The 23155-nt window shown below is 38.9% G+C and overlaps 1 long non-coding RNA gene across 1 annotated transcript; it reads right to left on the bottom strand.

Annotated features, from left to right (window-relative positions):
• Positions 1-8796: 8796 nt before the first annotated feature.
• Positions 8797-22933, bottom strand: LOC142169891 (uncharacterized). Its single transcript, XR_012699525.1, has 3 exons — positions 22781-22933; positions 10050-10117; positions 8797-9087 (listed from the first exon to the last, which is right to left on the bottom strand). It is a non-coding gene; the product is annotated as an uncharacterized LOC142169891 (long non-coding RNA).
• Positions 22934-23155: the final 222 nt, after the last annotated feature.

Here is a 23155-nt window from a genome sequence, read left to right as displayed (position 1 = left end):
CTCGGGCTCACAATGTCGTGAAACTAGCCCAAAATGATAATATGACATAGCAATAAATAGCAACAGAGACTGAGAAATGATATGCAATGAATAAATATGACTAATTACAAAATGTCAATGTAATCCATAAGTCAACAGCAAGGAAATGACCACTATAGGTCTCAATAGTACTAGCAATAGCCTAGACATGATTTCTAGCATGATTGACAGCTCAATTACTTATCACATGATGAAAAAATGGATATCAACAAGAAAAATCCACTATACAGTTCCACGGAATCGACTATGTCATAGTTCTAACGGTGCATGCCCACACACCCGTCACTTGGCATGTGCGTCACCTCAACACCAATCATATAACACATAATTCGGGGTTTCGAACCCTTAGAGCTAACTTTAGAAGTGTTACTTACCTCAATCTGAGAAAATCTCTACTCCAACACACCCTTGCCTCCCGAAACGACCTCCAAATATCTCGAATCTAGCCATAAACAATTCGATATAATTAATACGGGCTAAAGGAATCAATACCAGAACAAAAATATTAAGTTATTAATCAAATGTCAAAAATCGACTCAAAAGCTGCCCGCCCTCGGGCCCACATCTCGAAATCCATTAAAAGTCACAAAACACGAAAGTACATTCAACCACGAGTTCAACCATACAAAATTTACCAATATTCGGCACCAAATCGTCACTCAACTCACCAAATCAAACTCTCCAAATCCCTAGCCTTAAACTCCCAAATTCCACCTTAAATATACAAACTTGGTGGGAAAATCAATCGGGAAACAAGATTATTGATAAAAAATGAGCACAAGGGACTTACCTCAAGAAACCCCTAGAAAACCCTCTCAAGATTCGCCCAAATTCATGCTTGAAATATTTGAAATGAAGCCAAAATCGCGAACCCTTGTTTTAACAATCTGCCCTGGCTTTCCGCTTATGCGGACACTTAACTGCATATGCGGCATCGCAGAAGCGACAATCCACCCTCTTATGCGGTGAACCACTAGAGTTGGGCCTCTATTTTTGCGGTCCTATCCCCCGCATCTGCGCAATCGCAGGTGCGAAAATACCCATCGCACCTGCGCACCATCCGCTTATGCACCCTTCACGCCGCACCTGCGACCACAGTCCTCTTCAATCTTGGCCGCATCTGCGCATCCTCAGTTTGCACCTGCGAGCTCGCACCTGCGATCAAAGCTCCGCATGTGCGATTACACCAGTAGAATCCTTGCTTCAGCCTTGCACCAAGTTCCATTTTCGATTCGTCAACCATCGGAAATCAACCCGAGGCCGCCGGGACCTCAACCAAACATACCATCAAGTCCTAAAACCTCACACGAACTTAGTCGAGCCCTCAAATCACTTCAAAAAACATCCAAAACACAAATCGCACCCCAATTCAAGCCTATTAAAGCTAAGGAATTCCAATTTCTACAAACGACACCGAAACCTATCAAATCACATCCGATAGACCCCAAATTTTGCACAAAAGTCACAAATAACATTACGGACCTACTTCAACTTTCGGAATCGGAATCCGGCCCTGATATCAAAAAGTCCACTCCCGGTCAAACTTTCCAAAAATCCAACTTTCGTCATTTCAATCCTAATTCCACTACGGTGTAAGGCCCCGTAAATATTTTTCCTAAAAAGCTGGGTTCCGTGATGCCGGGGGTAGGCGTAGAGGTTAATAATAGTAGAAATTCTTCGGTCTTTTCCTAAAAACTGGGGTTCAGAATTTTTGGATTGAACAGTGCGCTGGGGAGTTGAAGGAAAATATTTTGCAGGTTTAGGCATTTCTGCGGCCCATTATGCGGCCGCATAATCACTCTGCGGGCCGCAGAGTGAAGCAGCTACTTGGTTCATTTTTTATGTTAATTTCGTGGCCAATTATGCGACCGCATAACCATTTCGCAGGCCGTACTTTTGTCTCACAATCAGCTGTAGAATTGTTGCGGAGGGAGTTTCTGCGGCGCATTATACGATCACAGAACAGGTCTGTGGGCCGCATAATTACCGCAGACCCAGGCAGATTTTTTTAATTTTTTGCACTAAATTATGTGGCCGATATGCAGATCGCATATCCATTATGTGGTCTCATATACGACTGTATACCCTGTTCCGGAGCTTCATTTTTGGGTTTTTATAACCCGAACCTACTTCATTAATTAGACGCTTTGTTACATTTTTGAGCTAAAATCAGATATTTTGAGAGTGAGAGACTGCCCTAGAGTGAGAGAGTGATCCTCTACAAATTATCCTTCAATTCTTGCTCGAATATTTGAAGATTAAAAAGGAAATCTCACTAGGTCTTTATCCTAAAGGTAAGATTCTACACCCTAACCCTCAATTTCGAATTTGTCTAAAATTGGGTAATTAGTAAGATAATATTTGGGAATATGAGTTGTTCATCTTGCATGCATGTGTTACTGTTACATCATATGTTTTCGTACGTGAAAGTACGCCATGAATAAATTAATGAAAGCTCGGAAATTATATGTTACATCCCGCATTTTTGTATGATAAAGTTTCGTCGTAAGTTAATCGACGTACGTTCGGGAATGAGATTATTGTAAGATTATAAATATTATGCTATTTCAAACAAGTGATGAGTAAATTCGTGAAGGTGAGAGGATAAGAAAATCAAAGAAAATGAATTTCGTCGAAGTTTGACATTTTGGGATAAAATACGGCCCGAGCTAAAATACCCGATATTTATGGACTAGTGCCATACAAGGTAGCACATGACTATGATAGTGAGGTGTACAAGGTGTGCTAAAAATGAGCAATATTTTAACTAATTTGAGATAATTCTTAATTGTGTGGTAATTGGTTAATTATCGGGTAACGGAATATTACCTAACTAAATTAATAAGTTAGGTGGATAAAGACTAAAATCTTCCCCCACCCCACGTGGCAGCAAGCCACTCTAAATATATGACTCTTAAGTCATATGGATCATGTGGAAAGATTGAGGATGTGTGGTTAAGCCACCACATAAGGTGGGGCCCACATCAATGTTAACAAAAGACATCTCTCACAAAGAGAGATCATATGTAACGTAAGATTTCCATGAGAATTTTCAGCAAGATTCTCATAAGTATCTTCAACAATAGTTCAAAGACAAATTTCATCTTGGTAGCGTGATATTTTTTTTGCAATTCAAAGGAAAGATTCAGCAACTTATTCAAAATATTAGCAACGTGAATTTGCTATAAAAATCATACGAGACTATGTAATGTTATAGCAATGGGATTTCGTGATTCTAAGGGAGTACGGTGCAACCTCTCTCAAGAATATCATATGGATTTTCCCCTACTTCAATCCGCCGTTACGTGAGTTGTCGCAAAAGACGTGTGTTAGAAGGATTGTCAAGAGAATCGGTTTAGGTATATTAAGGCTATCCCTTCTTTCTTTTGGCATGATCTATACGACAAGGACGAAATGAGCAAATGCACAACTTTCATAAATGACTCTATTCATAGAAATATTAGGGGTGTCTATATTATTAATTCCCCATATGAATTATTATTATATCTTTTGTTTATGGGTCTCAGAAAAATACGTATTTGTTAAAATTTATCCGACAGGCATATTATTTTATGACATTCCGAGAAAATCTTATTAACGCATTTCTTATGCATTTTATGCATTTATATATGTACATTGACCCATGATCAGATGACGTTATATATATATATATATATATATATATATATATATATATATATATATATATATATATATATATATATATATATATATATATATATATATATATATGGGATATGGGAAAAGATTACGGTGTTATACACGCACCACCACCTGATCAGCAGGTATACATTGATGATTTGCCCACAATGGCCGAACTAATATGATGGGATGCCCTTAGAGGCTTGATGATGTTATGAACGCATATACCTATGCATGACATTATAAAAATGAAATGATTCACAGAGCTATGCAGACGTACATGTCAAGTTATTTACTACATGTTTTTCTCATGTCTATTATTTACTGATTTCCATTCCTTACATACTCGGTACATTATTTATACTGACATCCCTTTTGCTTGGGGAAGCTGCGTTTCATGCCCGCAGGTCCCGATAGATAGGTCGAGAGTCCTCCATGTAGGATATCAGCTCTACGGAAGATGTTGGTGCGCTCCATTTGCTCCGAAATTGCTTATTTGGTCAGTATAATTAGGACATGTATTGATTGGTACGGCGGGGCTCAGTCTCGACCTTTATGATATTTATGTACTCTTAGAGGCTTGTAGATAGATGTCAAATCTATGAAAGATTGTATGGCCTTGTCGGCCTATGTTTTGAGTTTACAAATGATCATGTTGGCCTTATAGGCCTGTATATCACATGTGTAATCTTTTATATCAGGTTGGGTCGTTCTATATGGAGTACTCCCCCATGTTCATTCTGGTTAGCCCATGATGGCCCATTTGGCCCATTTTTCAATAAAAGTACGATAAGAATGATATGCTATGTTGGTACTCGGTTGAGTAAGGTACCGGGTGCCCGTCGCGGCCCATCGGTTTGGGTTGTGACAGTTACCAAATGGTGTAAGAAGGTTGTGAGCTAAAGATGGTAGAGAATGGGTTGGGGAATGATGGAATCTTTCATAAATGGGCCTTAAAAACCCTAATACACAACTAGTGCTCGATAATATGCTCAAATGAGCTAGAATCATGATCATCTTCCTAATTTTGTTTCAACTTATTATATTTCTAAAATAGATTAAAGTTGCTATGAATTTAAGAACGTTTTAAAAGTTTAAGGAAGATCAATTGAGGTATGTTCGCTAAACCCCCTTCTTCTTAGAATCGAATCCCACGGTGTTCATGTAATTGGTGTAATTGATCATTATAGAATTGGCTATTCCTAATGCGTTTGTGTTGAAGGATGTATGTTCAATATTTATTCTAAATGCTTCATCATGTCATCTTGCCATTTGAGGATGTGTTGAAAATGTGGAATATGTGTTAGAAATGTTAAGACTTCATGTCAAGATCGAATAAAGGTTGTTATGCCAAATTATATGAAAAACCTCTATGAGCCTAATATTCCCAAACTGCTCATATGTGAATTTAATATCTTGAATGGGAAGCCTTATTGTTGTTGATAATGATAATGATGTTTGAATGTGGAAAGGGGAAACTGGAATTATGAAATACGGCCAAGTGCCAAGAATGACTTTCTAATTGAGGCCACTCGTGCCAATGAATTGAAAAGATGTGAAAGAAGTATGAAGTGAGATGATTGATTGAAAAGGTAATATCTCGGGTGAGACGGCCTAGCCGATCGGGCCGTGATCGGATGCCATGCCGCACACATGGTGGGAACTGTGCTGGAAATTATAAACTGAAAAAGGTAATGTCTCGGGTGAGACGGCACAGCCGATCGGCCCGTGATCGAACGCCAGGCCACACACATGGTGGTAACTATGCTAGAAATTATAATGATATTTTGGTTATGGTTGATGTCTCAAATGAGACGACCTAGCCGATCGGGTCGAGATCGAACTCCGTGTAAGAATACGGAGGTATTGTGATTTATGGTATATCGGCTTTAAAGATTACCCAACCTAATAACATGGGAATTGACTTGAGAATTTATGTGATCCTCACTTGATGTTTTAGTATTGTTTGAAGCTCTTATTGAACTCATGACTGTTTCCCCTTGTATTATTATTCATTCTATTGAGATGGTGTTTAGTTTTACATACTAGTACTATTCGACAGTACTAACGTCCATTTTGCTAGGGGGCGCTGCATCTTTAAATGGATGCAGGTGGTTCCATAGCAAGCAGTGTTGATCAGCGATAGTGGTACATCCTTTTCCCAACAGACTTGGTGAGCCCTACTTCATCCTGGGGTCATATATTGTATCTTTTGTTCATATTATTATCACGTTTTGAGGATTAGACGGGCCCTTGTTGCCGGCACTATCATAACACTCTTTTGTATCTTTTAGAAGCTTCGTAGACACTATGTGGCTTGTACATGGGTGCTAGAAAAGTCAAACAGATTATGTTGTATTTTGGTTTCTTGTTCCACTCGAATCATAAGAATGTGTGTATCTTGAAACATAAAAATGATGTAACCAATAAGACGATTTAGTATTGTATATATGATCTTCCTACTGTCTAATTAATGAAATCATGTCTTCTCTTGATCATGGTTGAGTTGGGTAGAAAGTATCTAACAAGCTTGCTCGACCGAATTCACTCGGTTGAGTACCGGTCACGCTCCCTGAGGTTGGGGTGTGACATACGGACCTCCAAATCACAATACGGACACGCTCCTAAGTCCAAAATCATCCAACATAGCTAACGAAACCATCACAACTCGATTCCGGAGTCTTTTACTCATAGGTCAACATCCAGTTAACCATTTTCACTTACGCTTTCAACCAGGAGACTAAGTGTCTCATTTCATTCTGAAGTCCCTCCGGACCCATACTGACTACCCCGATAAGTCACATAATAACTATAAAGTATAAAATGAGGAGTAAATGGGGGAAGGGGGCTACAAATCTCAAAATGACCGACCGGGTTGTTACATCCTCCCCCTCTTAAATAAACGTTCATCCTCAAATGGGTCTAGAAACGTACCTGGAGTCTCAAATAGGTGTGGATATCTGCTTCGCATCTCCCGCTCGGTCTCCCAAGTAGCCTCCTTAACTGGTTGACCTTTCCACTGCACCTTCACTGAAGCTATGCCCTTTGACCTCCACTTTCGAACCTGCCGATCCAAAATGGCAACCTACTCCACATCCTAAGTCAAATCACCATCCAACTGGACCGTGCTGAAATCCAAAACATGAGACAGATTGCCGACGTACTTCTGGAGCATAGAAACATGAAATACTTGATGCACACTCGACAAACTAGGTGGCAAGGCCAGCTTGTAAGACACCTCCCCAATTCTCTAAAGTACTTCAAACGGCTCAATATACCGAGGGCTCAACTTGCCCTTCTTCGCGAACCTCATAACACCCTTCATGGGTGAAACCGTGAGCAGAACCTTCTCCCCAGCCATGTAAGCAACATCACGGACCTTCCTGTCATCATAACTCTTTTGTCTATAATGCGCCGTGTGTAGCCCATCGTGAATAAATTTAACCTTGTCCAAAGCATCCTGAACCAACTCAGTACCCAATAGCCTAGCCTCACCCGGCTAAAACCAAACCATCGGAGATCTACACCATCTCCCATACAAAGCCTCATACAGAGCCATCTGAATGCTCGTCTGGTAGCTGTTGTTGTAAGTAAACTCTGCGAATTTAAATATGAATAAATATTGAATTGTATAACATGAATAGAAGCTTGAAAATCCATGGTTGGACATTTATGGATTTTAGCTAAGTTTAAACCCTAAAGGGGTTGTGTTTAAGTTAACTGAATATTAACGGATACTGATTGATATGAATTGGTTATATTTGGAGCATACTTTAGTAGTATTTAGTCTAACTTGAGGTATGTTGTAACACTACAATATATTTTGAAGTATTTTAAAGTCATTAAGAAGATTAATGTATGCTAATTACATTAATTTGTGTATGAACAAGGGATTGAATATGATAATAGGCGTACAAGATCTATTAGAAATAATTTAGGGTCTAGGAAGTGTACTAAGGCCAAGCCAACTTGGAAACTATATAATGGCTAAAGTTTTAGATGAGTTTGCACAATAATTCTTTTTAAATAAGCACAACTGCCAAGAAATGAAAAGTTATGTGGTAGACAATCTATCAAATGAAAGTTCTATGAGTCTAATTTTCCACGCTTCAAAGCGTTTATTCTTTAGATATTTCTATATAAGAAGTTATAGTCTTTTTTCTCAAAGATGGCAGAGCAGTTATGCACGCAGCAAGATACACGACCTCGTGTAGACTATGGCCGTATGCTGCATGGATCGCGTTTCCAAAACCAATAGCCTTAAAAACATTTTGCCCAGAAAAAGTATATTGGGCGTAGTCTACGACCCCAAGCTACATGAAGCTTCAGGTTCATTTTTAAAGGGCTGAAACATGAGTTTAGAGAGAGAAATAATTGATTCTTGGAATTGATTTTTATCCTTGTGATAAGGAGGAGCCCTTCCACTATGAATAAACTTCAAGGTAAGTATTTATGATGCATCTATGGTTGTATAACACCACTAGATACACTAGTAGGGGAGTTAGTATTTGGCTAATTTATGAACGAAAGTAGGGGAGTTAGTATTTGGCTAAGAAATAACACTAGTTCTTGAAATAGATGTTCTTGAATCTATTGTTTTGTTTGAGAAGAGAACGAGTATTGATTTGATGTTGTTGAGTAACTAAGGTAGTATCATTAATGACTTCAAATGTATATTAAATAATATGAACGAAATTGAATAGGCTAATTAGTAAACCTACTAAATGATTTAGGATGATTGAAAGCTTGTAGCCAATTTGTGAGCTCTAGATGGATATTTATGAATCTTTTCGGGCCTGTTTTAATATAATTTAAATATCTAACTATAGATATCAACTTTTGGGTGGCGTTTGAGATTTTCTTCAATGTTGAAATTTCGTAAAAGGACTGGGAGCTCAGGAATAGTGTTAAAGTATAACCGATGTAAGTTGATTAAGACGTGCTCTTCTTGAGATTTTTCCAAAAGCATGTTTTGAGATAATATATGATATTATTTATAAATTTTCATGACCCAAACTCCCACCAGAGCCATGACGGAGCCTAACACTGCTGATAGTCAAGCCAACAATTTCATAATAATTATAAGCTCGAATAACATAACTTAATAACCTCAACAACGACAATGTCATAAAATATCTGAGAAAACCAATAATGACACAACTGCACCCATCCCAATGATCTGGGATCAACGAGTACATGACTGTTACAGAATCTCTAAATATGGAGTCAATCCTCAACACAAACTATCTGAATGTTAGAACAATGATAACAAAATAAGCAAAAGAGAACTTCAAGGTCTGCGAACGATATAGCAACTACCTCACAGTCTCCACCAACTGGTACCAGTGCAACTCTAGCAATCACCCTGCCCAGAAGTACCTGGATCTTTACATACAATGCAGAGTGTAGTATGAGTACAACCGACTCCAAGTACTTAATAGCAACTCATAATATAATGAAGACAATAGAAGTAAATAACTAGAAGATATCATATTCAACTCGTTCACAGCACCAAACATGATTTTAACAACGAAACTGTGGTTTTCTAAACTTTGAACTATAGATAAGATATTTCGTTTACCATCAAGCAAGAGGAATATGCATATATATGCCTACATGTCATATAATGTCAGATCTATAACATCAAAGTTAAGTCATCAAGTACACACACCCTTAGCACACTCAAGATGCCTATCACAAATGCCCCTCACCATCACACACAAAAACCACTCAACACTATACGGGTGCCTGACACAAATGCCCCTCACCAAAGGACATATATATCATTTTGTTTGCGCTCACCATAATATTAGACTCAAGAGGGGCGGATCCTATCCCAAGCACTAATCAATAATCAATATAACCATTGCGTTGTGAAACTCGATCAAAATATCAATCAGTTGCGATGTGCAACCCGATCAAACATAACTCAAAACATAGGTCTATGGCCTATAGCAGTCATCAACCGCTCAAGTCTCAATGGCTCACATCTAATAGAACTCAGCCCCAACAAGAATTATGACTGAGAATATGAGTAAAATTAAGGCAAACAGATCAAAATAGCAAGAGTATCCCTATCATGTATCAAACAAATATATACATAGCCTAGACATGATTTCTAACATGAGTCATATATCAAACAATCATATAAGTATAGAAAAACATGGATATAATGAGACATGAAAGCAACCAAGTCTTATGGTGGTCTAAAATAAATCCGGTTCACAAATACCCTGATGTACGCACACACACCCGTCACCTTGCGCATGTGTCACCCCCAAAACATCTCAAGTATCACAAATCACATGGATAATTACCCCCAAACAAAGTTTAGATGTGTTACTTACTTCAAAGCGCGTGAATCGTTACTCCAAAAATCCCTTCCCATGCGAATCGGTCTCCAAGCGACTCGAATCTAGCCAAAACAACTCAATATCATCAATAAAAGACATAGAAAACAATCTCAAATCATAAAGGTAAGATCTTGATTCAAATACGCAAAGTCAACCCAAAAAGTCAACCTCGGGCTCGCACACCAAAACTCGTCAAAACACACAAATCCCGGACAACTATTCCGATAAGAGTTCAAATATATGGGTTTCATCCAAATCCAACCTCAAATCGACCCTCAAATCAGTAGTTTTCACTCTCCAAAACTATAGTTAAAATCCAAAAATTTCACCTTTAATTCACATAAACTAGGTGTAATAATCCATGGGTAATTAATATCTAACTTCAAAATTAAGTAAACTTCATTTACTCCTTCAATTGTAGTGAAAAGTCTCCCCTAAATCGCCTTTAACCGAGATCCACAACTTTAAATAATGAAAAATGACCAAGCCCTTCGACATATAAAAGCTGTCAGTGATTCCACATTTGCGGTCAAAATCACCGCACCTGCGGTACCGTATTTGTCACGCCCCGAGCCTGGAGGGCGAGACCGGCACCCGGTGCCTCACCTATCCTTGCATATCAACTTGTAACTAAGAGACTCTGACATATGATATCATACTTTGGCCATGGGCCACATTGCAAGACAACTGCGAATGCTGACTAAATATCAATATAAAGCTGGGCCGACAAGATCGTCATAATTATTGCAGCTGACAACCAACCAAATATACATACAAGGCCCGCAAGCCCAACGTACTGCACTAACTGACAGAAATTTATAGGAAGCCCAACCTTGTATTCGATTTGCTTACCCTCTCACCTTCACGAATTTACTTATCACTTGTTTGAAATAGCATAATACTTATAATTCCAAAATAATCTCATCCCCGAACTTACGTTGATTTACTTACGACAAAACTTTAATGTACGAAAATGCGGGATGTAACATCTCATTTCCGAGCATATATCAATTTACTTATGGCGTACTTTCACGTACGAAAGCATGGTGTGTAACATCATTCCCCCCTTTGGAACATTCGTCCTCGAATGTTTACTGATGCACTTATCATTCTCATAACCCATAGCTCTTGCGAATACTTTAATATTCTCCTTTCCATTTAGACGACTGTTCTTTCAATAAATCCAAAGGCCAGGGCATTCCCCCCTTTAAGCCTCTTTGTCACACCACGACTTGTAGTCGGAATCCTTCTAATCTCATAACTGTTTCTACCTTCTATCATGCAGCCTGTACGACTCTAACTTTGTATATGCACCTATGCGACGCTTCTCTCCTCTTTCCTCTAGCTCTTAGCCAATCTCTAGGCCTCACTTTGTGAACATATACAAAATTATGTCAAGTTGTTCCTCTAGGCGTTATTAGCTTTACTATATCTAGGTAGACCATACTATACCATAACTCTTATTTCGATTTATTGTTACTGAGGTCTGCGACCAAACTCCAGGTTACTCTTGTTGCTTATCTTATATGCATAAAGCTAAGTCTTTTAATGCTTCTTCATTACTATTCATCTTAAGAATGATGGTCTAATCTCATCTCGTACTCTGTATCTTTTATCCATCTATTATTGACTCACCTTAATACCGATAACTTGAATTCTTATGTAACACTGCCAAGGCTCACGTCTCATCGGGGAACATCTGAAATGATTAGACTGATCTACCTGGGGTGATACCATTCTTCCATAACCGTATTTCATAGCATCCCAACGTGATTCATCCTATGTGGGTTATTCTGATCCCGTACAACTCATGAAATCCTCTTCATGTCATTACTCGATCGAAGGCCCCAATGTCATCCTTTATTTATCACCATTACACCCTCTTTCCACTACCAAGGCAGCATTCCATCCTTTTTAAATGCTACAAGTATTAGACTCCTTTTAGTTTATTTACGCTATACTGGACTTTCTATAACTTAGAGAAACCATCAGCTCTCTTGTTTCCATGGACTTAATCCTAAGGACTTATCCATTCTCGTCACATTCTCACCCGCCCTTTCTCGTCCTTACTCCTGTCATAAAACTTTGTTGCTTTACTATACTTTAGCTTGCGACCTATACATATCTATTTATACTATTCGTAGCCTTCCTTCAACTTGCTTGAACCATAGATTTCCTTGTGTTATTCTGGAACATCAAGCAAGACATCACATCATCTCTAATTTCTTCTTTACTCTCTTAACCAGACCTCTCAGTAACTAGCAACCATGGGCCGGAAGGTATGCCACTGACGACGCCGCTATTATTCCTCGATACTGAATCCCAACACTTCTAGCCATGTATCTGAAGTATGGACTATACACAACATTCTACATGTGAATATCTCGTACGTTTTTCACCTTTACCTTACTTACCTTAAAATCTCACATCACATCTTCTATCTCTTTCATGACCTCTCTTCCATATAGGTATAATTCATATCCACCACTTGAAGCTCTATTATAATACTTGCACCTCTGGTGCATACACAATCTAGTGGGAGCTTTATACTGACTTCTTATGAGACTGGTACTCTTCTAACTGGCTTTATCATAGAGCCGTTATAGAATATGGCTATTGTACTATGCTGCATTTATAAAACTTCGAACTCTCAAGTGCATTCACAACGTAACCAACTCTGGATCATTGATCGAATAATTACTTTCTTTCCATCTTAACTTTCATTAAACGTAAGGTATTACTTTTCCTGGTCTTTCTACCCCTTGTTGCGTCCATACTTAGCTTATCTTAGTGCCCACACATATTGGAATTCCATACAACTCATATGATCTTTAATATCACTTCTGATATTTCTCCCCGTTCACTAGCCACGGTAGGTGCCACTTTCTTATGGAGTCAATGTTGTTTTGAGACTGTTATTGTAAGACCATTTTCTCTTTAGGTCACTGAATTTAGGTTGAAGCCTTCTTCCTTATTTTTCTTATCTAGTCTTTCATTGTAGTACTTAGGGAGGACCCTCCGACTCTTGTAAAGCTGTGAGCTTATTACATTGTATACTCGACGGACCTTCTGATGTCCTTCCTTGCCTATACTTATCCGTAGTTACTTACCTCCATGACCTTGTGCTTGTGGGGTTGCTTCTGAACTGATATTTTGAGTGTCTTCCCAGTGGCGCTCTCTTTTATTTCTATAACACTTACACGATACCATTTTAACTTCCCCATATGAATATATCTCAAGTATTATAATGTCATCATAACTACGAGGCTGAATTCCCCTTATTGGGGTTCACTCTATTTATCTTGCACGATCTATTGATTTGTCTGTATCCTCTTATCTAGCCATAACTAGGCCCTTCCTGAATCAACTACTAACCACTCGTTGGCGCACTCTCATATAAATATTCCGTGTAATCTTTCTGGGGTTATTTCCTTTGTCTTAACTTACCTCTCGCACTGGCTCCTTGTTTATCAATAACATCCCAGGCAAGAACCCTTGCTTCCTTTCCTTGATTTCATGTTTGCATGATGTTCTGGAATCATAGCATGTCTGTAGGATTTGAATAAGTGCAATCTCGTCTTTTTTCATTTTATCGCATTCTTCCTTTACCATTCCATAATTACTAGAACCACTTAATTCTGACTTAATGCCGCCTCACTCCACATTCCCCTCTTTAGGGAAGTACTAATATTTAGCTCTACGATGATCTACCTATAGATATTTTACCTCTTTATCTTTGGCTTCTTTTCACATAATCGATGACCCTTACTCGCCTTGCGGAAACCCTTATGTACCAAGGATAACGAAATTCCTTATTCACGAGGGTGGCACCTAGTGTAACTGGCACATATAGTTCCTTAAGCTTAACTTTGCTCCCATTGCTTGCTTTAGGAAAGCGTCCTCCTGAACGACCTTTAAGGGTTATTCTTCTGTTTTCCATTCTATTATCGTCAGAACACAATTTCTGAAATTCTCATGATGATGACTATTATCAAATCACTCAGTCCTTAATTCATGTTTAGTTTGTCTTGTTCACCAGCCCATACTGATTTCTATTATTCTGGGGTCTAACCTTCCCTTCCGGTAGTTACGTTGGAGTCACGAGCTTTTTTTTTTTTTTTAATTGAGGATATGATTTTATGGCCTATATTCTTTTGTTGTCTCAAGGCCGGTCACTTCTCGTCTTTCCCTTCCCTTAACTATCGACTCTATAATACTGTTTCTTTCTCTTTTTTTTTCTACCGTTGTCATCAATGTATCACATCTTACTCATAATGCTTCATTTACTCTCTCTCTCCTTATTTCCCTGCTAATATTTCTGTCTATCACTTTATTCTGAAAACTTCAACAAGACATTCTTTTGCTTTTAGCTCCCCTTTCTCCATCTACTGGCTCTTCTGATTGCTTAACGTTCTCGCTCTACTAGGGACGGGAGCCACACTTAGGTAATATTTATCCCTTCAAGGCTTCCAGTTCCTATCTTTGTAGTACTCATATCTAGTTGTACTATTTAAGAGTGCACCCTCTGGATGTCTCACAAGGAGATTTATAAGCACTTTTGCAATATCCTTCGGAAACGCCAATTAATACAAATAATCCATCCACCATTTTGAGTTACTATGACCCTAGCCAGATCCTGATGTTCCATCCTTTTCTTAAACTATACTTGTTAGCCCCCATAGGGTATAACTGAGATGGGTGCGGCCAATTGTACATACCTTTGTTATCGATGAAGGTAACTCAAAATGCTTATATCTCTCTTCCTGAATTACAGATAATCTTCATCTCTACTAATTAGGTACCTCGTACCCTTCTTCACCTTGCTTCTTTTACTTGTTGAAACTTGTATCTTCCTTGTGAATCTCTCATTGCTTTTCACCATACGGGTGGACAGATATTCTTGCCTTAAGGCTCCTCATCAACAAGCTTACACGTCTTAGTACACACAAATTCTGCTGAAGACCTTACATTTACTCATCATAATCATGATGCAAAATTGAGTTCCACTAACTCAACTCTTACATAGCTATACCTCTTTCCAACAATCTTTCTAGATGTAGGCATCGTCGTATTACGAATAAGATAGAGTTTAGGAAATTAAATTCTTACAACTGAGCTCTACCACACGATCTAGAGTAAGAAGAAAGAGTGACAGTCCTAAATGCCCTGTAGCATCCTGCTTATAAGTGTGGTGCACGACACACCCATAACCAAGACTCTACTAGACACGTCTTGTAAACTCCCTAGGGCAGAACTACTCTGATACCACTTTTGTCATGCCCCGAGCCTGGGGGCAAGACCGACACCCGGTGCCTCACCTATCCTTGCGTACCAACTTGTGACTAAGGGACTCTGAACATATGATATCATACTTTGGCCATGTGCCACATTGCAAGACAACTGCGAATGCTGACTAAATAACAATATAAAGCTGGGCCGATAAGGCCGTCATAATTATTGCAGCTGACAAACCAACCAAATATACATACAAGGCCCGCAAGCCCAACGTACTACACTAACTGACAGGATATGTCTACAAGCCTCTATTGATGGATATATTGTGATCAGAACAGCTTCCCGGCCTACTCATAACATATATACATATATACACAAGACGTACATAAATCTCTAGACCCGGCAACTCCAAAAGGCATGGAGCTTACCGATCAAGCTGAACTCGGGAAACACTTAATGAGGAGGTCTACTTGCCTGTCTGTCTGAACCATGCATGCATGAAATGCAGCGCCCCCACAAAAGGGATGTTAGTATGAAATAAAGTACCGAGTATGTAAGGCAATATATTGAAAGCTGAAACTAAACTGATAATATAATAACTGGAAGTAACTGGGAGTAAAGGATAATCAGAAGATATGATCACCTGCTGATACTGACTCAACTCTCTCAATATAGTAAGTAAAATAGTTGTCCGGCCCTATAAGACTCGGTATATACATATATAATTGCTCTGCCGTAGTAGGCTCGCTCATAGGTGCTCGGCCATACTACGCTCTGTATCTCGGCCAACTGGGCTCGCTCATAGGCGCTCAGCCATACTACGCTCGGTATATAACTTACCATCTGATCAGAAGTTGCCCAATAGGGGCCTTCCCATCGATTATAGCTCGATGGTAATGAAAATACTATAATACTGCATATATAGGTTCTCTACTCTCGTGACTAGAATAAGACAATACTCAATTGAATATGAAGTCTCGATAAGGAGAATATTGTAACTTACGAGACTATGAAAATATACATAAATTACGGAATATGAATTTTTTCTTTATACCTCGTTGTCAAACTTGTGTAATTACGAGATCATGCCAAAATGAAGGAAGAGCTTAGCCTTAACATACCTGGAGTAGGGAAAATTATGTATGTTGTTCTTGGGAAAGATTATACCGTGCTCTCTTAGAATTACAAATCCCTTTGCTATTACGCAGTGTAACTTTGTATGAAAATTTACCCAAAATCCGTCACTTTCCTTAGTTTTAATTCACGTTTTTTGTGAATTAGACTTGAAGATTGTTAATTGATCATATTCTTGTATGAAATTAGTTGAATTTAAGAAGTCTTACCTTAGTGGGTGTGGGCCCCACTAGGTGATGACTTAGCAAAGAACCCCTTTAAAATTTGCCACATTTTTTGTGTGAGTTAATACTCATCATCAAGGCCCCTTCGGGCAGCCACGTTAGGGGAGTGAGACTTATCCAAATGTTCTAATTAATTAGCTAATCTCCCACCAAAAATCATTAATTACCCAATCATCCACATAATTAAGAATTATCTCAACTTACTTAAATTACTACTCACTTTTAACACGCCTTATACACCTTACTATCATGGACATGTGGTACCTTGTATGGTGGGTATTTTAGCTAGGGCCGTATTTTATCCTAAAATGTCAAACTTCGACGAAATTCATTTTCTTCGATTTGCTTACCCTCTCACCTTCACGAATTTACTTATCACTTGTTTGAAATAGCATAATACTTATAATCCCAAAATAATCTTATCCCCGAACTTATGTCGATTTACTTATGACGAAACTTTAACGTACGAAAATGCGGGATGTAACATCTCATTTCCGAGCATATATCAATTTACTTATGGCGTACTTTCACGTACGAAAGCATGGGGTGTAACAGCATTTGTGGTCAAAATCTCGCATCTGTGAGTTCCACTAATTGCCCGACCACCCGCACCTGCGAACAACACCCACGCACACACGAAACCGCTTCTGCGGTCTCCAATCGCAGGTGCGGCCTTGCTTCTGCACTAGCCCTTACGCATCTATGACCCCTTGCTCTATAAGCTAGATACCACTTCTGCGATTCCTAGTCCATATCTGTGGACACACATCTATGATCAGGCTTCTGCAGATGTGAAAACACCAGTCCTTGCAAACTTCAGCAATGCTACAAAAATCCAAAATAAGCCAAAACCAATTTGAAACACACCCGATTCCTACGGGACCCCGTTCAATCATACCAACCAGTCCCAAAGTATAACACGGACTTACTCTAGGCCTCAAATCACAACAAACAACATCAAACTATGAATCGCACCTCAATTCAAGCCTAATGAACCAATAAACTTCCAATTTCCAAAACTCATGCTGAACTACGTGAAATCAACTCCGATTGAACTTAAATTTTACATACAAGTCCCAAATAACACAACGAACCTATCCCAACTCCCAAAACCACAAACCAAACCTGATATCAACAAAGTCAACTTCCGATCAAACCTATGAACCTTTCAAACCTTCAACTTTTCAGCTTTCGCCAAAAAGTACCAAATCTACCTAAGAACCTCCAAATCCAAATCCGAACATACACCTAATTCCAAATTCACTATATGAACCTATTGGAATCATTAAAAACCCATTCTGAAGTCGTCTATGCAAAAGTCAAATTTCGGTCAATTCTTACAACTCAAGTTTCCAACTTTGGGACTAAGTGTCCCAATTCAATCTAAAACTTCCCGAAGCTAAACCAATCAACCAGATAAGTCCCATAACAAAAAATACACATATGTAAAGCATCCAGTAGGGGAAACAAGCCTCAAATACACAAAACAACTTGTTGGGTTGTTACATTCTCCCCTCTCAAACAAACATTCATCCTCGAACGAGTTTAGAATCATACATGTAGTCTAAAAAACATGAGGATATATGCTCCACATTTCCTACTCGGTCCCCCAAGTGTCCACCTCGACTGGAAGACCTCTCCGATGAACCTTCACTGAAGCTATATTTTCTTACCTCAACTTTCAAACCTTTAGGTCCAAAATGGCCACCGACTCCACATCATAAGCCAAATTTCTCCGTCTAGATGCACTGTGCTAAAGTCCAAAATGTTTGACGGATCCCCATAATACTTTTGGAGCATGAAAACATGAAATACTGGGTAAACTCCCAATAGACTAGGTGGCAAGGCAAGTCTGTAGGACACTCTTCCAACTCTCTCAAGCACCTCAAAAGGACTAATATACCTAGGGTCAACTTGCGCTTCCTCTCGAACCTCATCACACCCTTCATGGGTGAAACTTTGAGTAGAACCTACTCACCCACCACATATGCCACATCATGAGCTTTCATGTCAGCATAATTCTTCTGCCTGGACTGTGTTGTACGAAGCTTCTTCTGAATGAACTTCACTTTCTCCAAAGCATCACGAACTAAATCAGTGCCCAATAACCTAGCCTCCCAGGCTCAAACCAGCCAACCGGAGAATGACATCTCCTCCCATATAAGGCATCATACAGAGCCATTTGGATTCTCGACTGATAGCTGTTGTTGTAGGCGAACTCTGCTAATGGTAGAAACTGATCTCATGATCCTCGAAATCAATGACAAAAGCTCGTAACATGTCCTCCAATTTCTAAATAGTACGCTCGTATTATCCGTCCGTCTGGGGATCAAATGTCGTACTTAGCTCGACCTGTGTACCCAACTCATGCTGCACTACTCTCCAAAAATATGATGTGAACTGAGTGCCTTGATCCGATAATAGATACGGGCACACCATGAAAGGTGAACAATCTCACAAAGATAAATCCGAGCCAACTGCTCTTAAGAGTAGGCAGTCAAGGCTGAAATAAAGTGTGCGGACTTGCTCAGTCTGTCCATAATAACCCACACTACATCAAATCTCCTCACGGTTCGTGGAAGTCCAACTACAAAATTCATAGTGATACGCTCTCACTTCCACTCTAGAATACCTAGCTCTACTTCTCGTACTTCACCTTCTAGTAGTTCAAACATCGGACAACATACTGAACAGTATCCTTATGTATACTCCGCCACCAATAGTGCTGCCTCAAATCTCTGTACATCTTTGCGGCACTCGGATGAATGGAATACCGTGAACTATGAGCCTCCTCTATAATCAACATATGCAACATATCCATATTTAGAATACAGATCTGCCCTACAGTCTCAACACCCCATCATCCCCAATAGTAACCTCCTTAGCATCACCGTGGTGCACTGTGTTCTGTAGGACAAGAAAGTAGGGATCATCATACTGACGCGTCTTGATGTTATAACGACCCAGCTGGTTGTTTTAGTATTGTATCCCGGTTCCCCTATTTATTTCTTATTCTTTGTTCATTTGTGGTTATGTGACTTGTCGGGGTAGTTGGTTTGGTTCTGGGGATGTTTTGGAATGAATTGGGATATTTAATCCCAAGGTTGGAAGCTTAAGTCGAAAGAGTTGACTGGATATTGACTTATGAGTAAATCACTCCGGAATGGTGTTTTTATGGTTCCTATAGCTTCGAATGGTGATTTTAGACTTAGTAGTACGTCCATATATTGATTTGGAGTTTCGTAGGTCGTTTTGGCTTGAATTGGCATAAGTTGGAAAGTTGATGGTTTGAAAAGTTGAGAAGTTTGACCGAGAGTTGACTTTGTTCATACCGCGCACGGATTTTGGTTGCAGGAGTTGGAATATGTCCTTTGTGTCATTTATGACTTATGTGTATAATTTGAAGTCAGTCAGAGTTGGTATCTTGTGTTTCGGCATTGGTTTTAGAAGTTGGAAGTTCAATAGTTCATTAGGCTTGGATTGGGGTGCGATTCATGATTTCGATGTTGTTTGATGTGATTTGACTATTCGACTAAGTTTGTGTCATGTTTTACGACCTGATGGTATGTTTGGATGGGGACCCGGGGACCTCGGGTGTGATTCAGATCATGTTCGGCTCATTTTGCACTTGTTGGACTGCTGAAATTGTTGTATTCGATTTCTTTATATGCATTCGCGATGGAGGGCTCGCGATCGCGAAGAGTCCTTGGGTGACTGGTGAAGTTTTCTCATCGTGTTCTCAAGTAGTTGGATGCGTTCACGAAGGTTCTGGAAGGTGTGCATCGTGAACGCGGAACGAAGATCGCGTTCGCGTAGAAGGGAGGCAAGGCCCAAGGTGGCAGGTATTTTTATTCATCGCAATCGCAAGCTGAGGACCGCGATCCAAAAGCTTTTTTGCCTGGGTTATCGCATTCACAAATAGGATGTCGCGTTCGTGTAAGAGGATTTTTCAGCTAGTAATTCTTGTGCTTCGTGAACACGAGGCATTTTTTGTGTTCGTGAAGGAGGAGCACTTGGGAAGATTTAGAGACCCCATATCGTGGGTTAGAGTATTATTTTCATATTTTGACTTGTGGAGCTCAGCTAGGGGTGATGTTTGTGAGGGATTTCACTACAAATCAAGAGGTAAGAAACTTTTGATCACTTTTGTCCATTAATATTGAATACGCATTGATTTTCCCGCCTAGATTATGTATTTTTGAGGTGAATTTTGGACTAGGTATTGGAGAGTAAGATTTGGGGATTTGAGGGTCGATTTGTGTTTTGAATTGAGTGATTTTGGTATGGTAGGACTCGTTATTGAATGGGTGTTCGGATTTTTTAAATTTTGTCAGGTTCCGAGGTGTGGGCCTGAGGTTAACATTTTGGGTTGACTTTTTGAATATGGTCAAAGAACTTAGCTATATCGTATGGGATCAATTCCCATAGCTTGTATTGATTATATTAAGTTTTTTGTGACTAGATTAGAGGGTTCGCGAGCCAAGGGTTTGTTGGAGCATTATGTTGTGCACTTTGAGGTTAGTAACACTTCTAAACATGGAACTGAGGGTATAAATCTCTGGAAAATGTATTATGTGGGTTGTTTTGAGGTGACGCACATGTTAGGTGCCGAGCATGTGGGCGTACATCGTGGTTACATAATCCGGGTTGATTTTTATACTGCGTTGATATCAAGTCTTGTTTTATCCATGTAATTTCTACGTGTTTGAGTAATTGAGTTGTGATTCATGTCAGAAATCTTGTTTAGACTATGTGCTTATTCTGTTGGGAGCCACTGAGGTTATTTCTACTGTTGACTTATTTTCTTAAATTGCAATTATGTACTCAGTCATGTCGATTCATTTGCATATCACATCTCAGTCTCTGTTATCATTTATTGTTACAACATGTTATCATTATTTGGGCTAAGTAGTATGAGACTTATGAGCCCATGAGACTGGAGAGATTAATGACGGAGTTGGGCTTGAGAGTTGGGTTGTGAGTGATATTGTTGATCGGGTTGCACGCTGCAGCATGCCTTATTGGCTTATTTTGTTATTGTGGATTGGGCTGCACGTCGCAGCAGGCCTTATAGGCTTTATATTAGCACTTGGGCAGGATCATCCCCTCCATAGTCTGACATACCAGCAGTAAGCGCAGGAACAATGATTTATATACACGTGCTTTGGTGAGGGGTATTGATGCTAGGCACCCGTACAGTGCTCAGTGATTGTGTGTGATGAGTGAGAATTTGAGACTGACAGATTGAGTACTCTGAGAGTGTGAGTACCTGGGATTATCACTGTGATACATTATAGTTGACATGCATATATGACATGTAGGCATAGAGATGTAACATTCTTCATGCTAGTTGTACTTGGCATATTTTATCTGTGTTGGGATTAAATGGTTGAAATAGAAAGCATGCCTAAATTTCTGTACTATGAACGAGCTAAATATAACTAATACAATATTTTAATTTCAAAAATAAATCAAAACCAAAATATAATCATGCGAAAGGATTGAACTTTATTTTTCCCAAGTAATAAGGCTTGATCTTTATTAGGCCTCGGGAGAAAATAGCAGTGAAAAGACAATCAATTAGACTTCTGCAAGCTAATCTCTGATTCGGAAAAAAAAAACAATTAGGAGAAATAAGAACACCCAATTACTACTACAATATTACTATAAGTTAATAAACAAATCAAAATCATAACATAATCGAGAAAAAGGCTTGTGTCAAAAAGCAAGCTCATTTAAATCAATGAAAAACAGGAAATTCAAAGTAAACCCCAAGGAATAAATAAGAATACACAATTACTACAACAACATTCTAGTTTCAAAAGTTAATTAAAATCAGAAATAATCTAGAAAAAGTGCTGATATTTTTTAGTAGAACAAAAAAATAATACGAAAAACATGCTTAAAACCTCCAAAAAAATAGAATTAACTCTGGAATGAGCAGTAAAAAGATAAGAATACCCTTTTCGCTGATTATACAAAAGAAAAAATACCAGATTATGAAACCTTACCAATTTTTTGATGTTAGAGAATAAGAAGAAGAAGAAGAAAAAAACTCGAATAAAGCAAAGTAATCAACGAATTTAGATCAGCTAAGAGAAGAAAAATAGCAACTTGAAAGAGGGGGCATACCTTGGATTCTCAAACGAGCAAGGTGGAAACTTGGGCAGATTTGGATTCGCACACTACCAGATTCAACCTGTATTTTGAGAAAACAGAGATAAAGAAGACAGGCAGAGCTTGGCGGAGTACTAGGGCAGAGCTGTGCGAGACTTGTGTTTTGAGAAGACAGTGACTTTCTTTACTTTTTAGAACTTTTTATTTCAATATATTAGTTTTGGCGCCTGATTTTTTAGAAAATAATAGTTTTTTAACATTTTAATAGTACATTTGGCGGTATTCTCTCACGCTCAATGCCTCTCAATTATAATTTGGGACAAGTTACTGATTTCTTTAGGGACCAGATTTAGTACCTTTGCAATAAAATAAATCATTAAGGACCGCAAT

Source organism: Nicotiana tabacum, chromosome 15 (assembly GCF_000715075.1).
Source record: "Nicotiana tabacum cultivar K326 chromosome 15, ASM71507v2, whole genome shotgun sequence".
NCBI lineage: Eukaryota > Viridiplantae > Streptophyta > Magnoliopsida > Solanales > Solanaceae > Nicotiana > Nicotiana tabacum.
The sequence above is the reverse complement of the archived record's forward strand: the minus strand, read 5'-3'. Positions and strand labels throughout refer to the sequence as shown.